Source organism: Lipotes vexillifer, unplaced genomic scaffold, assembly GCF_000442215.2.
Source record: "Lipotes vexillifer unplaced genomic scaffold, Lipotes_vexillifer_v1.1 scaffold604, whole genome shotgun sequence".
Classification (NCBI taxonomy): Eukaryota; Metazoa; Chordata; class Mammalia; order Artiodactyla; family Lipotidae; genus Lipotes; species Lipotes vexillifer.
In genome coordinates this window covers 671,708-684,034 of record NW_006798979.1, presented here as the reverse complement: position 1 = coordinate 684,034, position 12,327 = coordinate 671,708, and the positions used below count along the sequence as shown (strand labels likewise).

The following is a 12,327-nucleotide window of genomic DNA, read 5'->3' as shown; positions in this document are numbered from 1 at the left end:
GGGGCACGAACCCGTGTCCCCTGCATCGGCAGGCGGGCTCTCAACCACTGCGCCACCAGGGAAGCCCCTCCTAGGTGGCTTCTAAACCCACTATAAAGGTGGTTCTCTGCCAGGCAAACTTACATCCACCACCAGCCTGGGGCCTGCCGTGCTCCCAGTGCCAGTCCTGGGGGGACGCGCTGCCCTCCGCTCCTCTCCCCACGGCCCCGGGAGCCCTCTCCCAGCACCTTCCCACGGTCCCGTCACCCCTGCTTACCTGCCTGCCTCTCCTCTTAAAGGATGAATACCCCCAGCACCGGAACTGGGACTGGATTATGTTTGAATCCAGAGTAGGCTGTTCAGGGAATATGTTTCCGAATAAATGAAAAAGTGAGTGGACAAGAGATGGCGTGGATGCCAAAATCTATACCCAAGGACCTCTTGTCAATCATCAACTTAGAGCAAGAGGGAAGGAAAGAGGAGGGGCTGGTGGGAGAGGAGGAAAAAGTGAGAGAGAAGGAGGAATGAAAGAAAGGAAGAAAGGGATGAAGGAAGAAAAGAAAGGAAGGAAGAAAGAAAGGAGGGAGGGAAGGCAAATCGTTTCCCCACTTTCACATCTCGTTTGATAAAGATGTAACCAGATGTAACCAGCTTCAGGCACATGAAGAAACAGACTCATAGGGGTCTCATCCTATGCTTGCCAATTAAAAGAAAGAAAACCTGAGTAGTCATCAGAAAAGCAAAATACGGCCTCAACGATGCCCACGTTAACTTCTGAAAAAGACATCTCCCTCCACTAGGAGTCATTTTCACAAAGGGTGGCCTGTGGAGACTTCTGAGCGGCGTCCGGAGGCTGAGCTGGGAGAAGTCCAAGGTCAGGGACAGGCGTGGCAAAGGAACAGTGCCTCCTCATTAAGTGCAGGTGGAATCGCATTGTGTGGATGCTCTTTTCAATCCAAATTCCTGCACGGTAAGGAGGCATGTATTCTGAAGTGGCCGGCACTGCTTTCCGCCTCGGGGCAGTGGGTCCTGCCCCAGGTAAATCCTGTCCACTACTCTTCACTCACCTTTCCTAATACGTAACAGTGTGGGCACAGAGGGCGCTGAAGCTGAAATCCTGAAGACTCCAAAAATGACGTCACTCAACCCCCTGCTTCCCAAATCCTCATTCTCAGATAAGTGTGATAATAGCAGCTGCTGATGGTCATTCCTGCACTCAGTGCCATTTTAAGTGCTGCCCACAAATTATCGCATTTAATTCTCATGATAACCCTCCAACGTAGACAAGTAGTTTGGCTTCAAGAGTTACTAAAGCGATATATTTCTGTAAAAACCGAGAGCTTTTCTTTGGGCAAATGTTAAGAGCTTGCAGTTAAGTACTTTCTCCACTAAGGGGCGTGCCCATCTCACGTTAAAAATGCCAGACCTGGTCAGGGTAGGTACTTAGTACAAAAGCAGAAGTTTGGAAAAAGGACAAAGCAGGGGGATCAATTTCAATGCCCTGAATATATTTATTCTTAGTAGTAAAAAGGGTTCAAATTCGCAGCTGTGGTACCCAGTGCTTACTTAACACACTCACTCACTTCATTCCTGTTCAAGGTCATTTCAAAAGCATTGATCTTGACCACTTTGCTGAAAATGGAGCCATGACATTTGGGAAAGAAAAATTAATAGATTCAGCCACTTGCCTTAGTAATCATCTTCCCCTGCCTCTTCCCCTAATTTCTTAAATCACGTTTTCCACCCAGGGAAACATCTGTCTGGTGGCTGAATCAACCTGACTCCAGCTGCAAAATGTAAAGAGTAAAAGAAAGAAAGAAAATGCTGAAATCTTACCCAAGCTTATCAAAATGAATTACGACAGCCCATTCTGGTGAAATGTCCACTTAAAATTATATTTTGGATCTGGAAAACACTCTGGAAGTGTAAATTGGGAGAGCGGGAGATCCTCCGTTAGCGATCGGTAACCCCACCCTGTATTTATAGACAGAGAGGCGTGCCGTTACAGCATTGCTTTCGCACAGGATGCTCCTGCAGGAAACTCAACATACACAGAGAAGGCAGCAGAGTCACAGTGGAACTTCCCTGCTTGGATCGATCCAGCAAGACCACAGTTAAACCAAACAAACAACCTTCCCAAGTTTATCTCCAGATTTATGTTCAAACCCGGCTGTGCTCCTGATGACTCAACCATGCACTACCCTGGTTTAAACTTTACCCTGCAGCCGGGGTTCCCCGGCTGGTGTCTGTGGCCACAAATGACTAAATTTGAAAGCTGTGCCCTGCATCTGCTAGAGGGCTCTCAGTCCTCACAGACAGATGAAGTACTGTTTAGGCTATTTCTAAATTCCACTTGAAGACAGCAAATTGTTACTCAAGCACCAGGTCTGGGACTGCTCCACAGTTCCTACCAGCTGAGAATCCAGCTAAACAAAGTAATCCCAGGTCATTCGATGAAATGGAGTATGGAGTGTGGGAAACACACTAAAGACACAGTGGAGACACGGGCTCCCCTTTCACTTACTAGCCTATGGCCTTGGCCATGAGCTTGAGAACCACTGCACTAGACTAAGGATGTGAAGTTCCGGTGTCAAATCCCCTTTTCTTCCTGTATCTCACAAGTAAACGGTTGTTTTAGGACTGATTGTTCTAAGATAAATGAAACTAGGGGTTCCCCTTGGACTGGTTTCATATTCATTTTGTTTTACGAGCGAGTTCATTTATTGACCCCACCTGGCACAAATCAAAGCTCAAAAAGTAAGCAGGGATAGCACTGAGTAAGCCCTCACTAGGGGTCTTATGCTGAGTACTTGTCACACAGGGTCCGAATCCTGGGTGCCTATAAAAGCTTTACTCCTGTCTCCCAGTCTCCCGGGTTCCGTTCACTCATCTGAAAAAAGGGTCAGACAGACTCAAGAGCAGGTGATCTCACAGATCCCGCTAAATAGTAAAAGTTTTTATGAGATTTCCAAGGCAGAACTCACTATAAATCTTTGTTAAAATAGAAAACCCAGGTGTTTAAATGCAATACTTACTTAAGCTAAAACACACACACACACACACACACACACACAACAGAAAACAATCCACCCATTGTATGCAGCAATAAGTAATGTGACTCACTAATATTTTGTCCGTCACTGACCAGGCAGCTAGCATCTCTCGGAACCAAGACAAGCAGCTCCCGTTCGGCTCCAACCAGGACGCCCGCAGCTCAGGGCTGTCCCTGCCGGGTGTGACCTGGAAGATGCGCAGGGCGCACGGGCAGGCGCCCTCTTCCTACCCTCAGCCAGGGGAGCGGGTTGGCATGGTGACGCCTGAGACAGCTTTCAGTTGATTCCTCCCTTCCCGTTCACCCTATTATCACTGTGAGAGATCTTGCCCCAGAAGAACAGAGAAATCCTGAGGGCGAGGTCTGATGTCAGGGGAGAACAAGCAAGTCTTTGTCGGGCCCTTCAAGGAGGAGGCCCGGCCAGGGCTCTCAGGCCGCACACAGAGGGGCCTGTGCTCGCTCTGCCGGGAGCAGAGGGGCCTGCTCCATCCTGTGCGATGGGGGCCCTTTGCTGGCGCATCCTGAGCCCTCTTCCTCGACTGACACCGGAGCTGGGCAAAGGGGATGGATCTCCACCTCGTGGCCCCAGGCACTTCACACCAAAAAGGCTTAAAGCAGAGCCTACCGCCCACACCAACACCAGAAAACCACTCTCAAGAATTCCACCCTCTTTAGCTCTTCCCCCAGTCTCCCACTCAGAATGGCACCCCTCCCTAATCATCCTTAGTCAACTCCTCCATCATTCTCTCAACCCACTGTCCAGCCCTCGGTTCAGGCCTCCATCTCGGCCCCCCTTTCACTCCAGGCCCCCCAGCTCCTCTGAGAAGCTGCCTGACTCAGGGAACTCTCCAGCCTCTGGTCTCCTACAAGGCTTCTCTTGTCCCAATGGCAAAGAAGGAGTGATGGCTCACTGTGTTTATCACGTTGCCGACTCCGGCTTTGAAACGCCATCATCTAGGACGAGTTCTGCACCCAGGAGATGCTTAATAAACAGCCAGTAAACGATTGAACCCACAGCACAGCCCAGAAACGGAATAGAATATTCGATTCTAGAGGCTTCAGATCAAAATAAAATTGGTGAACACTCACTGAGCCCTGACTATGGGCCAGGTACCACTCTGCACCCTTACGTGCATGAATTCACATCCCTGATCACAGCGGCCTCGTGCGGCAGGTCCTGTGGGCTCTCGTTCTGCAGATGAGGACAAGCTGGATGAGATGTCCAGTGAGCCCGAGCTCACCAGCTGGAAGCGGCAGAGGAGGGTCCCAGCCCGGGCTGTCCAGCTGCAGTCTGTGCTACTAACCACGGCAGGACACAGCATCTCACGACAACCCCAGTGAAAGCAAATCTCACCCAAAGCCCACTCTGATGTACACTGTGCCATGTGGCCTCCCTTAAAACTAGGGACGTGGGCCTTTGCAAATGTCATCACATGTCCAGCTCCTTGATCCACATTATGGTAACTGAAGAAACCGGTAGATTGCCATTGCCCTACTTCCTTGGCTAGCAGCCGGGTCAGGGCGGAAGGAGCTGACACGTGGGGAAAGGGGTCGTGCGGGGCACTGATGGCCAAGCCTGCGATCACATGAACGATTCTGCAGGACTCTTCTCTCTGCCAGTTTGCAGCGTGCTCCTGACCCCTGGCTTCCTTCCTGCTCTCCAGGTCAGGTGCAGTCTCCCTCCTGGGACTCCTGGACTGGCAGCTTACAAGTCCCCAAGAGAGAAAGGAAGCTTGCCATCAGGGCGGAGCCCAACACTCCAAGCTGATTCTTCTCTTTTCCAGCCCTTCTCTGGGTTGGAAGACAGAACTGCAAGGAGGCCGGAGGGCTGGAAGAGGGGACTGAACAAGGGCAGCAGCTACACCGGGGGGGCTCCCAGCAGAAGGCTGAGAGGATGAGGTACAGCCGAGCCATCCTTTTACTCCGTACTGGCTCAGCTGTTCTGTTTCCAGGGCTGGTGGAGGCCCGGCCATCCACGAGGAGGTGAGGCCCTTGGTTTCTCACCTTCGAGAGCTTCCTGGTGGTGATGATGTGAATTCGAGTCCTACACTGGGGTCCCCCGGCACGATGCGGGGAGTCAGCAGGATTCAAGGACTCTCCTTGGGGACGAGTTCAGAAACGGAAGTTGGACAATCAAGCCCAACACCCTCCTAGTGATGATGGAGAAGGGAAGGGGTGTCCAAGGTCAAAGGTGAGTCAGTGCGAGGCCTGGACTAGAACCCAAGTTAACCCTGATGCCTGTCATTCCGTCCCTCCGTCCCTTCCTTCCTTCTTTCCTCCCTTCTCCCTCCCCTGCAGGCCGAGGTGTAGAGTGCTTGCCAGCGCTGGAGGGATCCACAGAGCATTTCCAGACACGTGCATCCCTGACTCCGGTGAGTTGCCACTGGTCCTCCCAGCTCTGCAGTTTGAAGCCCTAGTTGAGGGACCCTTCCAAGAGCAAGTCTTAGTTGTAGAATCTCCTCCTTGGTTTACTGGGAGCTTCACCTAGTTATAGATAGGGTGACGCACAGCATATACAGTGCAAGAGGGACAGTTAGAAGAGGGTTTGAATCCTGACCACCTAATAGCTGTGGGCCTTGGGCAAGATGCTTCGTCATTCTGAGCTGCAGTCTCCTCTTCTGTAGCCGACACCGAGATTCCCTTCTGCTGTGCCTGTGAGCATCCAATGCCATGACCTTTAGAGACTTTGGCACATCTGGGGACGTGTGCAGGTCAGCAAGGTCGGTTCTAAACCACGCATCCATCTCCAATCAGCAAGTGTGACTGGAGGTCATGGGCACCAGGCTCTGTGCTAGGTTAGAATAGATCCTATATAATATAAACGTGCATATACATGTATATACGCACTTACATATATATCACGCACATATACACATGAGAATGTGCATATACATAACACACACACACACACACACACACACACACACATATACACAGCTATATATATTTTTTCTAAGAGAAAGGTAGAAGGACAGATACAGTTTTAAAAATCTCTTGTAGTTGTCACTGTGAAGAGGCAGACCCAGGTCTCTGTAAAGCTGAATTTTGCCACCAGACAGCTATGCTGTTCAATCAGTGTTTCTGGATGATGGAGATGGATTCCTCCTCCTCTTTCTACTTCTTTTCTGGCCCCCCAACCCTTATCCTATTCTGCTCACTAACACCTCCATAGCGTCAGAGAAGAGATGAACTCAAATTAGTCAATTTGATTATTTTCAGTCACCGTTGGGAACGAGGTGGGACGATGGCGACTGACGGATTTTTAAAAGCAGAGCTGAGGCATTATCTGTGCATGACGATGCCTCTGGCTATTTCCTCCCCACCACCATCCCAGAGAACTGAGTTGATGAGAGTGTTGTTCTGTACTCTCTCCCAGATCCCAACTCCTACTCATCCTTTAGTGCCCAGCTCATATAGCCCCTGTTGGAAGCCATCCCTGACTTGCCTGGGCAGAGGGCAGGCTCCCTCTCTGCACCCACATCACTTTGTTCATGCCGGGGCTCTTGCCCACCACCTGCTCCCATGACTGTTGGTTCCTCTGTCTTCGTCATGAGCTTATGAACTCCTCGAGGGGCTGACTGGGCTTGATTTGTCTTGATGCTTCCAGGCCTAGCACAGTGCCTGGGGCATGGTGAGGGCTCAGGTATTATCTGTTTAATGAATGTGCACATTTTTAAGGAGAACACTCTTATTTTAGTGTTCAGCAGAGAGAGGGTTTCAGAAATGGGTATTTGTTTTCTGACCAGAAAATCGCAGATCAAGATCTAAATGCCATCATTTCTACTAGAATAGCATAGACTGTTGCCAGCCACTTTCTCTCATCAGAAAAAAGGCTCCTGTTCTAACCATTCACCAGCAATTTGTGCAACAAGATGCATGTGAGGTGCTGTCAGCACTTACCACTCCCCAGGGCCCTGGGGGTGGAAAGGCCATGTATCTACCGTCACAACCTCCCATCAGGCTGATCTCTGTGAACCCATTTTACAGCTGAGGAAACTGTTACAATATTACAAGGAGTAGATATAAAATATGCACTTTAGAGAACAGGGGGTCAAATAAAATTCGGCCCTTTGCTTTGTAAGACTGCAACTGCCATCCATCTTTGCTTAAAGCTCTGTTACCAGCTCTGAGCTGTCCTCAGAATGAACTCAACCCTCTCAGCTTGACATTCAAGGTCCCTGGTTAATCCTCCCAGCTTCTGTCTCTGAGTGAGTCCCTCTCTCTCAGACTCACCTCACCTCACCTGCACAGCCACAGCGAGTGACAGTGGCGCAGTCCCTCCAAGACGCAGCCCTCGTGTATGCTTCTCTACCTGGAGACCTTCCCTGAAGTTTCTCACCCTCCCCGATATTCACCCAGCAGACCACCCCTCATCTCTAGGACGGGGTGGAGACAGCGTGTCCCCAGGAAGCTTCTCCGGCTCTGCCCCTCACTCTGCTCACATGCTTCCACGGACGGGGAGCTCACTACCTCAAGCACCCCACCTCTTGGTCCCTCACACCCACTCTGATCGGAACACTGATAACTGGGGTGCTGTCTAGTCACTAGCAGGCCTCCTAGTGAAACCATAAACAACTTGAGGGCAGGAGCTGAATCTCAGCATCCTTTTCCCCGGTGTCTAGCACTGGCGCTGATACAGAATAGGCACTCACATGTTTGCTGAATGGATTGGTCCTCCCTCTACCCAGAAGGCCAGACTTGGCAATAGTCTAGGTGGATGAATTCCAAGAGAATTGGTACCAGTGACCTGTGGGAGGTCCCAGGGGAAATTCCTACTCTAGCAAATTGGTACCACAATGACCAAATTAGGACAACTGCTCACTTGGACCTGATTTATCGATGCATCTTCTCCAAGCAGCCTTGAACCAGTGCCGGGCCACGGGCTCCTAGGACAGGGCGACCAAGCCTCAGTTACCTCCAGAGTGTCGGTACCTAGTACCCAGTACGGGTTTTGGAATGAACGGCAAATACTCCACTGGGCAGAACATCCATCTTTATTTCTATTTCAGGATGTTTTAGGGATGAAGCCTTTGAGACTCTCTGGGGAAGAGGGAGGAAGGGTACAGGATTCTCTGGAAACGCCAACCAGAACATACAAGCCCAAGTCTTCACAGTGGCTCATGAGGCCTGCACCATCTGACCACTTCCCTCTGTCCTCACCTCCTTCCACTGTCCCTCGTTCCTTCTGCTCCAATCCTCTTGCAGTTCCTTGAAGCCCAAGAACATCCCCACCTGAGAGCCTTTGTTCCCTTTTTCCTTCAAGCCTCCCTCCCTTGCCTTTGTTCGGGTCCTGCTGCAATGACACCTAATCAGGGAGGCCTTCCCTGGTATCCTGCCTAAAACAGCAATGCCTGTTCCCCCAACTTCCTCTCACTCTGATTTGGCTTTATTATCATTATTTCTGCTTTATTTTTTCCATAACACTTAATACTACCTGGTATAATATATGCTTATTTATTTATTGACACCCCCCTGATCCCACTAGAATGCAAGCTTGAAGAGAACAGGAATTTTGTTTTTTGCTTTGTTTTGTTTTGTGTGGATCCCTAACACCAAGAATACCCCTGCTGCGTAGGACATGTGCCATACATATTTGTGGAATGCATGGATGACTGGATAAATGAATACCCCACAAGAGCTAACAGTCCACAGTCAAGGAAGAAAGCCAGTGCTGTGGGCCTGGACGAGCACGTGCTTGAAACTTAACTGTCTCGCTGAGGGGCCAGGACACCTGCTCCTGAATCAGCTGGCTCCAACTGTGAGGACATTCCTCTGGGTCTTGGAAGTACGCTGGTTTGAAGTGAAAAGCTGCTGGGGGTGAATCAGTTTTCAGCTACTATCCGATGGGACAAAGGATGGACTCAACAGGCCGGGAAGGTGGTGAGACCTGAGGTTGGATGTAACAGGGCAAACCTTCAAATGGCCGAACCACAGAGGGCGATCTGGCCAAGGCGAGGTGAGGCCAGGCCACTACTGAAGCAGAACTCTGAAATCAAGATTAACAGCTCTGGACTCCCCTGGTGGCGCAGTGGTTGAGGGTCCGCCTGCCGATGCAAGGGACGCGGGTCCGTGCCCCGGTCCGGGAGGATCCCACATGCTGCGGAGCGGCTGGGCCCGTGAGCCGTGGCCGCTGAGCCTGCGCGTCCGGAGCCTGTGCTCCGCGGTGGGAGAGGCCACAACAGTGAGAGGCCCGCGTACCACACACAAAAAAAGATTAACAGCTCTTCCCCGCTGCCTTAACTGTGTGTGCAGACAAGATCTGTCCCTAGACTTTAGGCACAGGTTCAAATGCAACCCAACGAGGGCTCAAAGCGGTACTGAAATACCTCTGATTAAGCTGACATTTTTTGAGGTTTACTATAAGCAAGAAACTATGCTAATGCCTTACCGTCTCCTTTGAGCCTCACCACAAGCCTGCCACACGGGGAGGACTGTCCCCATCTTGCGGATGGGGAAACAGAAGCTCAGGAATTTCCAACGATCTAGGCAAAATCACTCAACCAGTAAATAGCAGAACTGAGATTTGAAGTCAGGTCTGTCTAATTTCAAAAGCTCTTCTTCCTCTGAAGTACGCTACAGCTCAAGCACCCCTCTGGGGAAAGAAACCATAAGAGGAAGAAAGGAAGGGAGCACAAGATAAATCTGTTCCCCTCAAGAATGGGAATCTGGTCTAAGGACCAAGTCCGGGATAAAATAATCCCAGGAACTCAGAATTGGAAAATACCTGAGAAATCACCTGGTCTTACCTTCTCAGCTTTATGAAATGCTTCTGGCTTTAGTTCTGAGGGAATATCAGGGTAACTAAACGCAGAAGAAGAGCTTTAGGAGAGGAGAGCGGGTGGGCACAGCAGCAACCGCTGAAAGAGTAACAGGTGAGAGATCATCTCCGTCTACTGTCACTTCCTTCGTGACTCCTGACCTTGGATGTGTGGGTGCCCTGGGCCAGCTTAAAGGAGATGTGCTAATACAACGAAGTCCAAGGAGCTGAAATCAGCAGACCTTGAGTCATTGGAGAGGCATGTCAGCCCGTGTCAGGTCCAAGTTCAATGATCAAGTAGGTGTGGGCCTCTCCTTCCAGATAAGAAGAAAAGTGTCCGTAACTAGGAGAAGGTGTAAGAGGGAGAAAACCAACGTGCTGGCGGTGAGGGAAGAGGGTAAGGGGAGTGGTGATCTGAGGCTGGTGCACCGCAGTGCCGAATTTACCTGTAAATTCAGCTGCATTTACCTCTAACAATGTTACAGCAAGTGAGATGCCGGCCAGACTTCCGGCATGAGACCTAAATTCCATGCTAAATTCTCTCCCTGCTCGTCTCAGTCTGGATGGCCAGAAAGAAGCCCTCAGATGCATTCTGCAGGGACAAAGCGACCTCCAGCAACAGCTCTAATCTGCTGTCCCCCTGCATGTAGTTCCAAGCGGCTGTTCCCTGCCTAAACACTAAAAAAGACTCAAGATAGCAACAGCTCCCACTCAGAATGCAGTTATAGAACCCAGGGACATTTAAGCACTTCAAAATTACAGTTACTTTGAAGTGCACATCAATTCTTCATTATGTCCTTGTTTTTTTGTTTTTTTTCCTTGTACATGTATGCGGTATTAGGAAGCACGGCTTCCAATCAGAGATGACAAATCTGGTGGAAGGACCATCCTCAATAACTCCAGGTATCCTGTAAGCCTGCATATCGCAGATTCTCTGCACTACAATGTTGGTCATCACCGTGCTGCTGGCTATAAGCAAAGACAGTTGATTCCTACCTGGAGATCTCCCTTGTGACTCAGATTCACCAGTCCAGGCTGATGGAACGAACCAGATGAGCAGCTGTTTGGCCGAGACAAGTCTGGCTCCCTGAATCAGGGCTGTGGTCCCCGAGAGTCCTGTGGTTTCTCTGTTCTTGGTGAGTGATAACCTGCAGAAAGGGAATGCAAGTGATGTTACTAGGAGAGGCCGTTTCCTCTTCCCCTCTCATCAGAATACATTCTTTTAAGGAGAGCAGAGAGAGTCCCAGAATCACAGATTACTAGGACTGGAAGCAATGCAATAACCTTGTCTAATGCTCCTGTAGTTGAGGAAACTGAGGCTCAGAGAAGAAAAGAGCTTCATTCAAGGGTTTAGCCGCTCCGGATGAGATTCCAGATTAGAATGTGTCTCTGACTCTCTGGTCTCTGGAACTTTTTAAAAAAGCAGCCACATGATTGGGCTGACTTCTCAAACAAGTGGTCACTGACCCTGAATAGAAGGCTTTTCTTTTATTTAACGGATTTTCAAAACGAGAGGTGGCACTTTTTTCCACATTTTGCTGTTTTTGTAGTTTCACCCCTGGGAGCTAACTGAGTAAAACAGTCCACCTCAGGCATGGGGTTGGGAGGATTCTCCCTTTTTCTCATTAGAAAAATATTGTTATGGAATAGTGGGACCTGTGGGCACAGCAGTGGGTGGACTTGGTTTTTTAATGATAGATGTATGTGCACCCAGCCTCTAGGTCTCCTGGTCTCTCTCTGTCTCTGTCTCTATCTCTCTGTCTGTCTGTCTCTCTCTCCATGTTTCAGGAAAACATAGGAACAGACATGGATTTTCATGTATGTGATTTTTCTTTTTTTTTTTTTATTAAAGTCTAGTTGATTTACAATGTTGAATTACTTTCTTGTGCACAGCAAAGTGATTCAGTTATACATACACACACACACACACACACACACACACACACACACACATGTTCTTTTTCAGATTCTTTTCCATTATGGTTTATTACAGGATATTGAATATAGTTCCCTGTGCTACACAGTAGGACCTTGTTGTTTTATTATGTGATTTTTCTGAACAGCAAACATTTGAACAGCCACTCCTCTGGGCCAAAAACCAAAATCAAAGAAGGGATCTCACACTTGTTAAGCAAATAATATCTAACAGGCACATCAGGTGAATCTTACATTTTCCTAATTTGCCCTCAAAAATTCTGCTAAAGGTACCAGGAACTCCATTTTTCCAAAGGATTAGGGAACCGAGCTAGAGAGAACTAGAGTGCCCTGAAGAGTCATAAAGAGAATTCGGTGCAGAACCAGGCATGAACTCACATCTAACTCCCAAATCGATGTTTTGTCCATCTAAACTGGACTAGAGCTATTAGGCCAAAACACTAGGAGTTGTCTTATTTTTCCAGTGGGTTAGCTGGAAGGCAGGAGAGAGTTCTTTGGCAGCTGTTAACGTTGCAAGGACGTGAAGGGTTATTCTCGTTAGATTCTCATTCAGACAGCAGGCTCTAAAGGCCCTGGCTTCCTGTATGCTGCCAGCCAGGGCTCA

The 12,327-nt window shown here is 49.3% G+C and overlaps 1 protein-coding gene across 1 annotated transcript in view; it reads right to left on the bottom strand.

The window, feature by feature from the left end:
* CYRIA (CYFIP related Rac1 interactor A) overlaps positions 1 to 10,940 on the bottom strand; it is a 58,676-nt gene extending 47,736 nt beyond the window's left edge. The window contains exon 1 of the mRNA XM_007471207.1: positions 10,785 to 10,940. The gene's annotated coding sequence lies outside the window, so the exon portion shown is untranslated. The remainder of the gene's footprint in view (positions 1 to 10,784) is intronic.
* Between the last annotated feature and the right edge of the window lie 1,387 nt (positions 10,941 to 12,327).